This window comes from Mirounga leonina, unplaced genomic scaffold (assembly GCF_011800145.1).
Source record: "Mirounga leonina isolate KUSES-001 unplaced genomic scaffold, KU_Mleo_1.0 Mir_152, whole genome shotgun sequence".
In the NCBI taxonomy this organism is placed as follows: Eukaryota; Metazoa; Chordata; class Mammalia; order Carnivora; family Phocidae; genus Mirounga; species Mirounga leonina.
In genome coordinates, this window is record NW_023270380.1 from 14782893 (window position 1) to 14798368 (window position 15476).

At 36.6% G+C, this 15476-nt stretch overlaps 1 pseudogene; it reads left to right on the forward strand.

Moving 5' to 3' along the window:
- The first annotated feature begins 14098 nt into the window (after window positions 1-14098).
- The window catches only part of LOC118012865, a 2056-nt pseudogene continuing 678 nt past the window's right edge, over window positions 14099-15476 (forward strand).

The window sequence follows — 15476 nt, forward strand, 5'->3', positions numbered from 1 at the left end:
ACTACAGTAACATTGACTATCTTCTCTTTCCTGTACCTTTTATCCACGTGACTTTCTCATTCCTTAACTGGAAGCCTGTATCTCACACTCCCCTTTGCCCATTCTGCACACTCCACTACATCCTCCCTGTTGGCAACCATCAGTTTCATCTCTGTATTTATAGATCTGGTTTTGCTTTTTGTTTGTTTGTTTGCTTTGTTGGTTAGAGTCTACAGAAAAGTGAAATCATATGGTATTTGTCTTTCTCCATCTGACTCATTTCACTTAGCACAATACCCTCTAGGTCCATCCATTTTATCAAAATGGCAAGATCTCATTCTTTTTTTATGGACATCATTACATATCCATAATATATATAGCCATACATATCTCCATCAATCTGTTGATGAACATTTAGGTTATTTCCATATCTTGGCTCTTATCAATAATGCTGCTGTGAACATAGGGGTCTATCTTTTTGGATGAGTGTTTTCATTTTCTTTGGGTAAATACATCACACATTCTTGCCAATACTTGTTATTTATTGTTCTTGATTCTAGCCATTCTGACAGGTGTTAAGGTGGTATCTCATCATGGTTTTATTTACATTTTTCTGATGATTAGTGATGTTGAACATCTTTTCATGTGTCTGTTGGCCATCTATATATCTTCTTTGGAAAAATGACTATTCAGGTCCTCAGCCAATTTTTAAACCAATTATTTGGGTTTTTTGATGTTGAGTTGTATAAGTTCTTTATACATTTTGGATATTAACTTTTTATTCGACAAAGCATTTACATATATCTTCTCCCATTTAATAGGTTGGCTTTTTATTTTGTTGATGACAAAATGAGTTTAGAGGGAACATAGTAAAGGCCAAATATGAAAAACCCACAACTAACACCATACTCAGTAGTGAAAAACAGAACTTTTCCCTTAAGATCAGGAAAAAGACAAGGGTATGCACTCTTAAACTTTTATTCAACATAGTACTAGAGTCCTAGCCACAACAATAACACAAGAAAAGGAAATAAAAGGCATCTAAATTGGTAAGGGAAGAAGTAAAACTGTCACGATTTGCAGATGACATGATACTATACATAGAAAACCCTAAAGACTTCACTAAAAAAACTATTAAAATCAATGAACTCAGGAAAGTTGCATAATACAAAATTAATATACAAAAGTTAGCAGAATTTCTATACAATAATAATAATAAAGTAGCAGAATGAAAAATTACAGAAATAGTTCCATTTACAATTGTACCAAAAATAATAAAATACCTAGAAATAAACTTGACCAAGGAAGTGAAAGACCCATACTATGAAAACTATAAAACACTGATGAAAGATATTGAAGATCACACAAACATATGGAAAGATATTCCATGCTCATGGATTAAAAGAATTAATATTGTTAAAATGTCCACACTACCCAAAGCATTCAACAGATTCAGTGCAATGTCTAACAAAATACCAACAGCATTTTTCACAGAATTAGAACAAATAATCTTAAAATTTGTATGGAACCACAAGAGACCCTGAAGAGCCAAAGCAAATCTTGAGAAAGAAGAACAAAGATGGAGGTATCACAATTCCAGATTTCAAGAATTACTACAAATCTGGAGTAATCAAAATAGTATGGTACTGGGATAAAATGGAGACATGATCAATAGAACAGAATAGAGAACCCAGAAATAAAGCCACAATTATATGGTCAATTAATCTATAACCAAGGAGGCAAGAATATACAATGGGGGAAATACAGTCTCTTCAACAAATGGTGTTGGGAAAACTGGACAGCTGCATATAGTAGAATGAAACTGAACCATTTTCTAACATTATACATAAAAGTAAACTCAAAACGGAGTAAGGACCTAAATGTGAGACCTAAAACTGCACAAATCCTAGAAGAGAGCACAAGCAGTAATTTCTCTGACATCGGCTTTAGCAACATTTTTCTAGATAAGTCACCTAAGATAGGGAAACAAATGCAAAAACAAACTATTGGGACTACATCAAAATAAAAAACCTTTGCTCAACACAGAAACATTATTTTCAGAATTTAAATGTTACCACATTGTTTATTTTCCTCATTTGTCTAGGTTGTCATGTTCGTATATGATTTAATAACAAGAAAACAATCATGAACATAATCATTTAAAAAAAATTTTGGATATACATATTATGCTTTGGGAACATGGGATTCTAATTTCTGGATCAAAGCTAACCTGATCATTCATTCAAATACTTGTTTTTCCACTTCGAAGTTTTTTTATGGCTATGTCTTGTGTGGTTAAATCATCTCTGTAGTCATGCAAACATGATTTTTAAATATTTCTTATTAAAGGTCTTACAATATAAGAAAATATCTATTCTATATGAGCTTTTATTTTATGACCAAGAAGTCATGTGGTAATATGTGTTATTTTAAACATTATGAGAGATAGAAGATAAACAGTATTTGACATATCCGTACTCAGTCACTGCTGGGTCCTCTTTGTCACACTTTCTGGAGCGTAACAATCACCTTGGAAGACTATAGACATACACATGGTAGTGTCCCAACTCCAATCATTCTGATTCAGTAGGTCTGAAGTGGGAGCTGGGAAACTACACGTTTAATACGTAGCTCCCAATGTTATCCTGATGCAGGTGGTCTCTGGATCACAGTTTGAAAAATGTTACCCTGGGACGGAGATGCTGCTTTTATTCGGAGGCAAAATAAAAATCTATTTTAGTATAGATTCTAAGAAAGTTGAGAAAAGTCCAATAGTTTGGAAGGCAGAAAGAAAAAGAGGCCTTTTAAAAGGTCTGTTTAAAATCTATTTTTATAGCTAAAGCTGTGCTCACTTTTCATTAATATAAACAGTATTTTGCATCCTTCTTTCAGTCACCAATTCTGTAATTAATTAATGAAATAATCACTTTATATCAGTATGATAATCTGTTGTCTTTATTGTTTAGTACTGTGTCATGATTATAAAGGCATAGTTATTTTCTAATTAAATGAAAACCAATTTATGTTTTGTGATTTTGTGACATATAGTGAGGACCAATAATTTTGTTTCTAAATATACTTAAATGAAACTGCAATACCCTTGCTCCTAACAATGCCTTTTCAAGTAAAAATTTTATGTCACAGCAGTGTTCTTTTTTAAAGATTACTAATAAATTTTATACAAACCAAATACAAATAAATACAAATAAATTGTGTGCAAGTAGGGTTGTTCACATACACACACACTACAAACATACATATAATGAAGGAAAATTTTAAAAATTATCCAAAATATATTTCATGAAAATATTTCCCTAGATTATTAGTATTTATAAAAGTATAAAATTCTCATTTTTCCTTTTTTTCACTATTGTATGCCTCTTTTTGAATGAACAAATTATTAGGAAAATAAAAGTCCTAAAACCTTTGTGGTATCTTTAGTTTCATTATAATTACCTTTTCCAAGATAAGAATTTCACTATGGAGTATATTGGTCTCTCGATAGAAAGGCAAACCAACAAACTAATGTTCATTTTAAATGGTATTTGATTTTTTTAATGAACCTGAACAATCTGATTATAGAAAATTTAAGTTATCTTCATTTTTAGACTATTTTAACACTGCCAGTAATTCACATCTCTTGGGAACTCTTAACCCTCAAGTTCTGCTTCATTTTCAAGAGGAATTTTGTAGATAACCAACATTTACCCAGATTAGAAAAGTAGTAAAAGTAGTTACACTAAAGGAAAATGAGGAGGTTTAAATTATCTTGCTACTTTGACATGAGAAATCAGGAAGTTTTACGTTTATCAAGAAAAAGAAAACTCAGATTCTTTTTAAAAAATAAAACAAAAATCACTTTTGTCTGTATTTGTTTAACAAAATGTAGGACTTTGTTTACTATTATTTATGTTATCATTATATATTTAAATTTTAATGTCTTGATACAGTATTGATTGATCTATATCTCTGTAGGGCACATGGATCTATTCTCTATCCATTCCCACTTTGTGTACAAATCCCCTATATATGACTTGCCTTAGCGTGGGACTTCTAAAATGGTTATTAAGGATCTTGGCAAGTCTTTTCACTGAAACTTCAATAAAAATGTAAAGAAATGATCAAAACAGCCATTTAAAATTTCTGAAAATTTACCAAAGGTCATGTATCAAATAAAAAATTTATTCCCCCAAATATTTATTCAGTATTGGTAAGGACAATGGGAGTCTGTGATTTAGAGCCAAATGCTCCCCTCCCTCTGTGTTGAGGGAGTTCTACACTCGGGCCCTCATGTCAGCTCCCAGGCTCCCTATGGCTCCAGTCCCATGCTGTCATATTCTGTTCTAGGGCAGACCACAAACACTGGTATCTGTCATCTAGCCTGAGGGAGCCGCCTTTATCGAGGAGAGTGAGGAAACCTGCAAGTACAGGGGTGTTGTTGGAAACAATAGAGATCACAGTGGTGAGAAGCCTGGGAAGTCCAACTTCTCTTTGATCCTAGCAAAGGCACACAAGATGGCAGTTCAATGAGAAACTTAACAGAGAGATCTGAAGAGCGAGACAGCTAAAGAGGAAACCTTTATAATCTCACTCAGGTCTAGTAGCCCAGGGTGGTGCTTGCATGTGCAAGATTACTCCTATTTAGGAACAAAGAGGCTGCAAACTGCTAATCCCTGGCTGAATGTGCAGCCGACTTAAAAACTCCCTGAACTGAACTAAAATAAAATTCACTGCTTATTAAGACAGCTTTGAATTCTTTTTTTTTTTAAAGATTTTATTTATTTATTTGAGACAGAGAGAATGAGAGAGAGAGAGCGCATGAGAGGGGGGAGGGTCAGAGGGAGAAGCAGGCTCCTTGCTGAGCAGGGAGCCCAATGCAGGACTCGATCCCGGGACTCCAGGATCAGGACCTGAGCCGAAAGCAGTCGCTTAACCAACTGAGCCACCCAGGTGCCCGACAGCTTTGAATTCTTAAGGAAAACTGAGCTACCTTTTTGATAGAAAGGTTAGGGTGAAAGAATATATAACATTTGAAGTTCTCATTGTGTATTGCTGACAACAATTTATATGAATCAGGAGAATTTACTTGAATCCCAACCTGTTTTGTCAACAGAGACAGTCTTGGAAACCATCATGGTGAGAAAAGACCCGCAACGTCTTGAAGCAATTAGATCACATTACTCAAGGAGATTTCAATTTCTAACTTTACATGAAAATAAAGTTTTGTTCTTTGTGTTCCCTTGGATTTCACAATAATGTAATATAATAATAATATTAGTTCTCCCAATCCATGAGCAAAACAGCTTTCCATTTTCAACTTCTTTCATCAGTGTTTTATAATTTTTAGAGTACAGGTCTTTCACCAACTTTGTTAACTTTATTCCAAAGTACTTTTATTATTTTGGGTGCAGTGGTAAGTGGGGCTGTTTTCTTAGTTTCTCTTTCTGCTACTTCATTATTAGTGTATAGAAATGCAACAGATTTCTGCATATTGATTTTGTATCCTGTGACCTTACTGAATTCATTTATCAGTTCAAGTAGCTTTTTTGGTGGAGTCTTTAGGGTTTTCTATAGTATTATGTCATCTGCAAGTATGAAAAGTTTTACTTCTTCCTTACCAATTTAGATGACTTTTCTTTCTTTTTCTTGTCTGAATTTCTTATCTTTTGTCCTTGTCTATTTCTTTTTATTTCTTTCTGCTGCAGCTAGGACTTCCAGTTCTATGCTGAATAAAAGTGGTGAGAGTGGACATTCTTGCCCTGTTCCTCCTCTTATGGGGAAGGCTCTCAGTTTTTCCGCATTGAGTATGATGCTAGCTGTGGGGTTTTTCATATATGGCCTTTATTATGTATGTTGTGGTATGTTCTCTTTAAACCCACTTATTTGAGGGTTTTTGTCATGAATGGATGTCGTACTTTATCCAATGCTTTTTCTGCATCTATTGAAATGATCATATGTTTTTTATCCTTTCTCTCGCTGATGTGATGTATCTTGAACATTGATTGATTTGTGCATCTTGAGCCAGTTATATCCCAGGAGTAAATAGCACTTGATTGTGGTAAATGATTTTTTAATGTATTAAATTTAATGTATTGTTGGATTCAGGTTGCTAATATTTTGTTGAGGATTTTTGCTTCTCTGTTCATCAGAAATATTGGCCTGTGTAGTTCTCTTTTTTTGTAGTGTCTATCTCATTTAGTATCAGGGTAATGCTGATCTCACAGAATGAAGCTTTCCTTCCTCTTCTAATTTTTGGAATAGTTTGAGAAGAATAGGCATTAACTCTTCTTTAAATATTTGGTAGAATTCGCCTGTGAAGCCTTTTCTCCTAGACTTCTGTTTGTTAGGAGATTTTTGATTACTGATTCAAATTCATTGCTGGTAATCAGTCTATTCAGATTTTCTATTTCTTCCTGATTCAGTTTTGTTAGGTTATATGTTTCTAGGAATTTATACATTTCTTCTAATTTGTCTAACTTGTTGGCATATAAATTTTTATAATATTTTCTCATAACCCTTTGTATTTTTGTGGTGTTGATTGTCTTTTCTCCTCTTTCATTTCTGATTTTGTTTATTTAAGACCTCTCTTTCTCTCTCTTTCTCCCCCCCCCCCCTTTTTTTTTTTGATAATGCTGACTAAAGGTTCATCAGTTTTGTTGATATTTTCAAGGAACTAGCTCCTGGTTTCATTGATCTGTTCTACTGTTTTTTTCAGTTTCCATTTCCATTATTTCTAGTCTAATCTTCATTATTTCTTTCCTTTCTTTTTCTAGCTCCTTTATGTGTAAATGTGGGTTGTTTATTTGAGATTTTCCTTGCTTCTTGAGATAGGTTTATATTGCTATAAATTTCCTCTTAGAACAGCTTTTGCTGCATCCGATTTGGGACTATTGTGCTCTCATTTTCATTTCTCTCCATATAATTTTTTATTTCTTCTTTGATTTCTTGGTGACTCATTGTTTCGTAGCTCGTTATTTAATCCTCATGTATTTGTGCTCTGTCCAGATTTTTTCTTCTGATTGATTTCTAGTTTCAATAGCATTTTGGTCAGAAAAGATGCATAGTATGTCTTCCATCCTTTTTATTTTGTTGAGACTTGTTTTTTTAGCCTAATATGTGATCTATTCTGGAGAATGTTCCATATGCACTTGAAAAGAATGCATATTCTGCTGTTTGGGATGAAATGTTTTGAATATATTTGTTAGATCTATCTGGTCCTGCGTGTCATTCAAAGCCATTTCCTTGTTGCTTTTCTGTTTGGATGATCTGTCCATTGATGTAAGTGGTGTGTTAAAGTCTCCTAGTATTATTGTATTATTATTGGTTACTTCTTTTATGTTTCTTTTTAGCTGCTTTATGTATTTGGGTGCTTCAGTGATGGGTGCATAAATATTTACAATTACTGTATCTTCTGGTTGGATTGTTCTCTTTATGATTATATAGTGTTCTTTTTTGGTTCTGTTACAGCCTTTGTGGTAGTCTCTTTTTCCGATATTGCTACCCCAGCTTTCTTCTCACTTTCACTTGCATGATAAATGCTTTTCCATCCCTTCACTTTGAATCTGCAGCTCCTTAGATCTCAAATGAGTCTCTTGTGGGCAGCATATAGATGGGTCTTACTTTTTCCATCCATTCTCTCACCCTGTCTGTTTTGATTGGAGCATTTAGTCCATTTACACTCAAAGTAATTATTGATAGGTATGTGCTTATTGCCATTTTGTTACTGTTTTATGATTGTTTTTGTAGTTCTTCTGTGTTCCTTTCTTCTCTTGCTGTCTTTTCTCACAATTACTTGGCTTTCCTTAGTGATGTATTTGGATTCCTTTCTGTTTATTCTTTGCATATCTATTACTGGTTTTTGATTTGTGGTTACCATTAGGTTTGTATATAACATATTCTGCATATAACAGAGTATATTAAGTTGATGGCCACTTAAGTTTAAACCCCTTCTTTACTCTTCTCCTCCATCCCATATTTTATTTTATTTTATTTTATTTTATTTTTTTAAAGATTTATTTATTTGACAGAGAGAGATAGCGAGAGAAGGAACACAAGCAGGGGGAGTGGGAGAGGGAGAAGCAGGCTTCCCACAGCTCAGGGAGCCCAATGTGGGGCTCGATCCCAGGACCCTGGGATCATGACCTGAGCTGAAGGCAGACGCTTAACGACTGAGCCACCCAGGCGCCCCTACCCCATATTTTATGTATATGGTTTCATACTTACATCCTTTTATTTTGTGATCCCATTGAATGATTTTTATAAATATACTTAAATTTACTGCTTTTGTGCTCTTACTTTTCTTACTCCTACTTATCGTCTTTCCTTTCCACTCAAAGAATCCTCTTTAACATTTTTTGTAGGGCTGGTTTAGTGGTGATGAATTCCTTTACTTTTGCTTATCTGAGAAACTCTTTTTATCTTTCCTTCTATTCTCAATGATATGATAGCCTTGCTGGATAGAGTATTCTTGGCTCAGGTTTTTTTTTTTTCTTTCAGGACTTTCACTGTATCTTGCCACTTTCTTCTGACCTGCAGAGTTTCTGCTGAAAAATCAGTTGATAGCCTTATGGGGTTTCCCTTGTGTGTAACTGTTTTCTTTTCTCTTGCTGCTTTTAAAATTCTCTCTTTATCATTAATTTTTCCCACTTTAATTGCTATGGTTCTTGGTGTTGACCATCTTGGGTTGATTTTGTTGGGGTTTCTCTGTGCCTCCTGGATCTGGATTTCTGTTCCCTTCCCCAGATTCTGGAAGTTTTCAGCTATGATTTCTTCAAATAAATTTTCTACCCACTTTCCTCACTCTTCTCCTTCTGGGATTCCTATAATGCAAATTTTATTATGCTTGATGGTATAGCTGAGTTCCCTGGGTCTATTTTCATTTTTTTATTATGTTTTCGTCTATTCTGTTTAGCTTGATTGCTTTCCATTACTCTGTCCCCTGGGTCACTAATCTGTCCTTCTGCTTCCTCTAGTGTACTACTTATTCCCTCCACTGTATTTTCAGTGTCAGTTATTGAGTTTGTCATCACTAATTGTTTCTATTTTATGTGTTCTATCTCTTTGTTAAGGGTCTCACTGAGGTTCTCCACTGTTTTCTCAAGTCCAGTGAGTACCTTTATCACCATTACTTTAAATTTTCTAACAGGTGTGTTACTTATCTTCATCCCACTTAGGTCTCTTGCTGTTGTTTTGTCCTGTTTTGTTTTTTTCATTTGGGACATATTTTTCTGTCTCCTCATTTGTCTAACTCTCTGTGTCTGTTTCTTTGATAGGAGAGTTAGCTATGTCTCCTACTCTTGAAATTAGTGGCATTATGAAGAAGAGGTTCTGTAGTGCCCTGCAGTGCAGGGTCTCCTGTTCACCAGAACCTGGCACTTTAGGAGTTTCTCCTATGTGTGTTGTGTTTGCCCTGCTGTTGTGACTGAGCTGCTTTTGTCTTCAATCCAGTCATCTTCAGTGGCTCTCCTTCCTTGCCTTTTGTGGGCAGTGTTTAGCCCCTAGGGTGTTAGTGGACCAGTCTGGGGCCACCTAGGCTTGAATTGAGTCAGACCAGGTTTTCCAGAGGTGCAGTAACTTCAAACTGTGGGGTGCTTTATTTGTGTAGTCCCCTGAGAAACTTGTGTGGGTGGGCAGGATCTGTAGTCGTAGCAGATGTCTGTCTCCAGCCCATTGCTGGAGCCCCAGTGAGACTGGTGTGTGTGATTATCTTACCCTTTCCTCAGGGCAGGAGTCACTTGGAGTGGTGCTGGCCCCTTTTATGGCTCCTTGCACACTGCCAGGCTTGTGCCACCACTTTGGGTCTGCTCCTGCCAAGGGCATAGTAAAGGGGACAGGTCCACAGGAGAACACATAGGTGGTGGAGTTATGGTTTTAGTATGTTAGGTAGCAACTGTTAGTGCTGCGCTGGTTCCTGCAGGTGTCCAGGTGTCTAGGCTGGGTGGGGAGAGGAAGGAAAATAGTATCTGCCAGCTCCTCTGTTCCTGGAGGAGTCTCCCAAAGATTTCTGGCCCTCTAGTACACTCTCTGTGATTAGTAAACATATCTCCCTCCTGTACACACCAGGCATTTCTCAAACTGCTGCTTCTTTGCTCTATGTCCATGGGCTGTTTGTTGTGTTGTCTCTTTAAATGTGAGGACTCAGTTTCTTCTGCTGTCCTGGCTCTCCCAGAGCCAAGCCTATTGATTTTTTAAATTCTAAGTGTTAAGCCTCACTAATTGTAAAAACTCTTGAAATTCAGCTCATCTGGTTTTCAAAGCAAATTTTATGGTGATTTGTCTTCCCTGTGGGGATCCCCATGCCTGGGATGCTTAGTGTGAAGGTCTGCTCCTTTACCCTCTTCATGCCCAATGTGTCCCTCCCTCTTGCAGACAATCCCATGGACAGTGTACCTCTGACCTCATCTCTGCCCTTCCTATCTCTTCACTGTGGCCTCCTCTCTACATTTAGCTGTAGAGAGTCTATTCTGCTAGTCTTCAGGTCCTTTTCTGGGTTATTTACACTGATGTGTGTGTTATCTAGTTGTATCCATGGGACAACATGAGTTTTGGGTCCTCCTACTCCACCATCTTCCCCGGAAGTCTTCTCATTACGCTCTTAATTCTATAATTCAATCTGCGGGGTACTCAGATCCTTAAAACTAAAGAACATCACAGGAACACATCCTTTAAGGGTTTTATAGAATTTCTGCTTTTCTTTTTGGCTCTGGACATGAAAATAGCAATGGCCAACCTACAACATCAAATATAGGTTCTTAAATTTAGGTATATATGATCTCCTCTTTCTGACAATTTATGAAAGTGGTGGAGGGAGAGTAGGATATCAAGCTTAGTCACTTGGCTTTAAACAAAAATTTGTATTTTGATTACAGGGTTTTGGCCAAGACTTCACATACTTAAATAGAAATGATGCTAGAACAAGGTTGAAAGATGTTGGAAAGTGATAACATGTAAATTAAGAATTCTCCAAAGAAAGGTATATTTTCTTCTCTGTCATCTTTGCTTTTTATAAAGATAGGTTGTACGGGATACCTGGGTGGCTCAGTTGGTTAAGTGTCTGCCTTTGGCTCAGGTCATGATACCAAGGTCCTGGGATCTAGTCCCACATCGGGTTCCTTGCTCGGTGGGGAGCCTGCTTCTCCCTCTACCTGCCGCTACTCCTGCTTGTACTCTCTCTCTCTCTCTCTGACAAATAAATAAATAAAAGCTTTAAAAAAAATAAAGATAGGTCATACTAATGACTCACTAATGAATTTTTGACTAATGAAAACATATCTGTAATTTATTTAAACTTCTGAAAACCAGAAGTTTTAACTTTGCAAAGACCTATACTCTTAGTATCACACAAAATTGTTTGAGTCATTATGTGCATATTTCTGTTTCTCTGGCTCTACTGTTAGCTCTATGCACGGGAAATGTGACTTTACTTTTACTTTTGTGATTTTGTGACATTTCACTTGTGATCCATGGCAAGTGTAATTCCTGGCACACAAATACATAATGATTTAATACATATTTACTGACATTACTTAGTATTGTGTGTTGGTTGTCAATGTTTCTGAATATCATATATGCTTTGCTTTTTCTGCATCAAAGTGATTCCATCAGATATATGAATTTTGTGAAAAAGTTGAAGGTTTTAGAAGGAATAACCCAAATCAAAGTCCTTTGCCTGAAGGAGAGTTTTTTTTTCCTATTATTTTTCAAATGACCAAGCATTAAAATTTGCTGGTAAGGGAAGATATTTTCAACAAAATAATTAGTGTGTTATTGGTTTTCTTTTTAAAGGTTTTATTTATTTATTTGAGAGAGAGAGAGAGAGAGAGTGCAAGCAGGGGCAGAGGTAGAGAGAGAGAGAGAGGGAGGAGCAGACTCTCTGCTGAGCAGGGAGCCCGATGCGGGGCTCGATCCCAGGACCCAGAGATCATGACCTGAGCTGAATGCAGAGGCTTTAACCAACTGAGCCACCCAGGCGCCCCTAATTATTGTGTTCTGATCCTTGTTTTTTTTTTTTTTTTTTCTTTGTTAGAAGTCACTAGATATTTTGGAATAATCTTTATGGTTTTAATTCCAAATACATTTGAGTGAGTTTTCTTTTGTCGAATGATCTGTACAAGAACAATTTCTTCATATGCAGATATTAAAAGTTAACACCATCCTTATTTCATTTGCATGAAATCTTGGATGTCAAATGCACAACTCTTTTTAAACATTGGCAAGTCACTTATTATAAGAAATTTTTGGTTGTCATTATAATAATACACCTTCACTTTGAACAGCAGATTTGTTCATGGAATGCTATGAACTTTAAAATAAAAATGTGATTTTGGAACATGGGTTTAAAAGTTACTAAGCAAACAATTCATGGAAATATAATCTATTCTTAATGCACTTTTTCCTTCCACAAAAGGTAGTCATGTAGGGATGTGCATCTGTTATGATGTATGAATGTATTATGTATGGATGTGCATCTATTAAGCAATGACAGAAGCTCACATCAATTTATCTTGTAATCACATCCTCTACTGTATTTACCTTCATTATTGTGTGGCCAAATTTCTGATGATGAACTTTAATGCCATGTTTATCTGAAGTGTGTGTAAATATTATTGTTTAGCTTGTATCCTAGAAATATATTTAGGGATAGGAATCGAAATTGAATAGAAATGCACAAAATTACCTGAGCAAGCTCTTTCTTCAAAATAACTCATAAACATTTGAGGAGAGAGCATTATTTATCCAGAGTTAGTAACAAACAATAATATAAAACATTATTTCATAAAGTGTTAATTTAACAATTATAGTGTGGATTAGCAGAGGCAAAAATTATTAAGCTATACAGGGAGGAATTTGGACATTTTCAACCCATGTTTTCTACTCATAGCAAATTGCTTACTGTTGACTTACATTCTTGTTTCTGTCCAGTTATGAAAGAGTCCTTATGAGTAGTGTGGTTGACAGCGTATAATGATCTGGGTGGAAACTAGGGTCTTTGGCATGAAATCTTCACCTCAGTACTGTAGACACATAAATCTCTAAGAAAATTTTGATGACAATTGCTATTGAGCTGAAATGACTCTCTAGTAAATATTTATTCCCTTCTGCCTTATGTGTTCCCAAGGGTGTATTTAACTGTAAACTTAAATGATCATCAATTTCACTTAATAATGCTCTTTATTTAATAAAAATATAATTCTTTCAAAACCAAGAATGAAAAAATAACCAGTTATTAGATTACATGTTGTCTTAGTCTCTTGAGGTTGCTATAACAAAATACCCTCTAGATAGCTTAAACAACAGGCAATATTCTGTCCTACTTCTGGAGACTGGAAAGTCCAAGGTCAGGGTGCCAGCATGGTTGGGTTCTGGTGAAGGTCCTTTTCCTGACTTGCTGATGACCCCTTTTCATTCACATAGTGAGAGAGAGAGAGAGAGAGAGAGAGAGATCTTTATCTCTTCTTCCTAAAAGGGCATTAATCCTATCATGAGGATAACCATCTTCATGACCTTATCTAAATCTAACTACCCCCCAAAAGTTTTACCCCCAAATACCATCACATTGGGTGTTGAGTCTTCAACATCTTCATTTTGGAGATATGTCAGTGTTCACTCCATAATGCATATTTTAAAGAGAGGGCATGTTTCTGAGCAATATTAAATATACATCCAATGTATATTTATTAAGTATCACCTGTTAGAGTTGGATGGGTGTTTATATTAAACAGAGTTCTTTTACTCTTGGGGCTCACAATCTAGCTATGGCAGAAGACTAAAAAATAATAATATGAGATATATAATAATCAGCAAGCCCTAATCCATTTTCTGTCTCTCTATATAAAATAAGCAGTTTGATATCAAAGTTCGTACCTCATAGTGGAGTGCATGGCTGGATATGTAAGATTGGTAGATACATACAGTGTTGAAAGTCATAGGGAGAGAATTTAGACCAGGGCTGGCAATCTTCCTATAGAAGGCCAGGTACCTCTCGCCCGCCACCCCTCCCCGCTGCGCGCCGGCCTTGCACAGCTGTCCGGCCTGGCTCCCCTCCCCTGCCCCGACGGGCGGGCGGGCTGCCCCGAGGAGGCGGGGAGGGGAGGGCAGGGCCGCCGGCGGGTGGGCGAAGATGCGGAACTTCTGCGCTGCCCCCAACTGCAGGAGGAAAAGCACGCAGGCGGACCTGGCCTTTTTCAGGTTCCCGCGGAATCTGGTCAGATGCCAGAAGTGGGTGGAGGATTGTAGGAGAGCGGACTTAGAAGATAAAACACCTGATCAACTAAATAATCATTATTGATTATGTGCCAAACACTTTGGGACCTCTATGATCTGTAGAACTAGTCCTTATAGGACAGGTCTTCGAGATAATGCAATACCAACAATATTTGATCTTATCAGTCATTTGAACAATCCACATAATAGACACAGAAAACGAATAAAAGAATTGAGTGAAGATGATATCAGGACACCGAAACAAAAAAAAGTGATGAAACTTCTGAACAGGAACCAAAACACAAAGAAATAAACAACAGCAACGCTCAGAATCCCAGTGCAGAAGAAGGGGGTGAAGAATAGGATGAAGACATTTTGCCTTTAACCCTTGAAGAGAAAGAAAACAAAGAATACTTAAAATCTTTATTTGAAATTTTGATTCTTATGGAAAAACAAAACATACCTCTGGATGGGCATGAAACTGATGGAATCCCAGAGGGTCTCTTTACTCCGGATAACTTCCAAGAACTGCTGGAGTGCCGGATAAATTCTGGCAAAGAGGTTCTGAGAAAGCGCTTTGAGACAACAGCAGTTAACACATTGTTCTGCTCGAAAACACAGCAGAAACAGATGCTAGACATCTGTGAGAGCTGCATTCGGGAGGAGACCCTCAGAGAAGTGAGAGACTCCCACTTCTTTTCCATCATCACTGATGACGTAGTGGACATAGCGGGGGAAGAACACTTGCCTGTGTTGGTGAGGTTTGTTGATGAATCTCATAACCTGAGAGAGGAATTTGTGGGCTTCTTGCCTTATGAAGCTGATGCAGAAATTTTGGCTGTAAAATTTCACGCTATGATAACTGAGAAGTGGGGTTAAACATGGAGTATTGTCGTGGCCAGGCTTACATTGTGTCCAGTGGATTTTCTTCCAAAATGAAAGTTGTTGCTTCTAGACTTTTAGAGAAATATCCCCAAGCTGTCTACACACTTTGCTCTCCTGTGCCTTAAATATGTGGTTGGCAAAATCATTGCCTGTTGTGGGAGTATCTGTTGTGTTAGGAACAATTGAGGAAGTTTGTTCTTTCTTCCATCGATCTCCACAATTGCTTTTGGAGCTTGACAATGTAATTTCTGTCCTCTTTCAGAACAATGAGGAAAAGGGTAAAGAACTGAAGGAAATCTGCCATTCTCAGTGGACAGGCAGGCATGATGCTTTTGAAGTTTTAGTGGACCTCCTACAAGCACTTGTTTTATGTTTAGATGGTATAAATAGTGATACAAATATTAGATGGA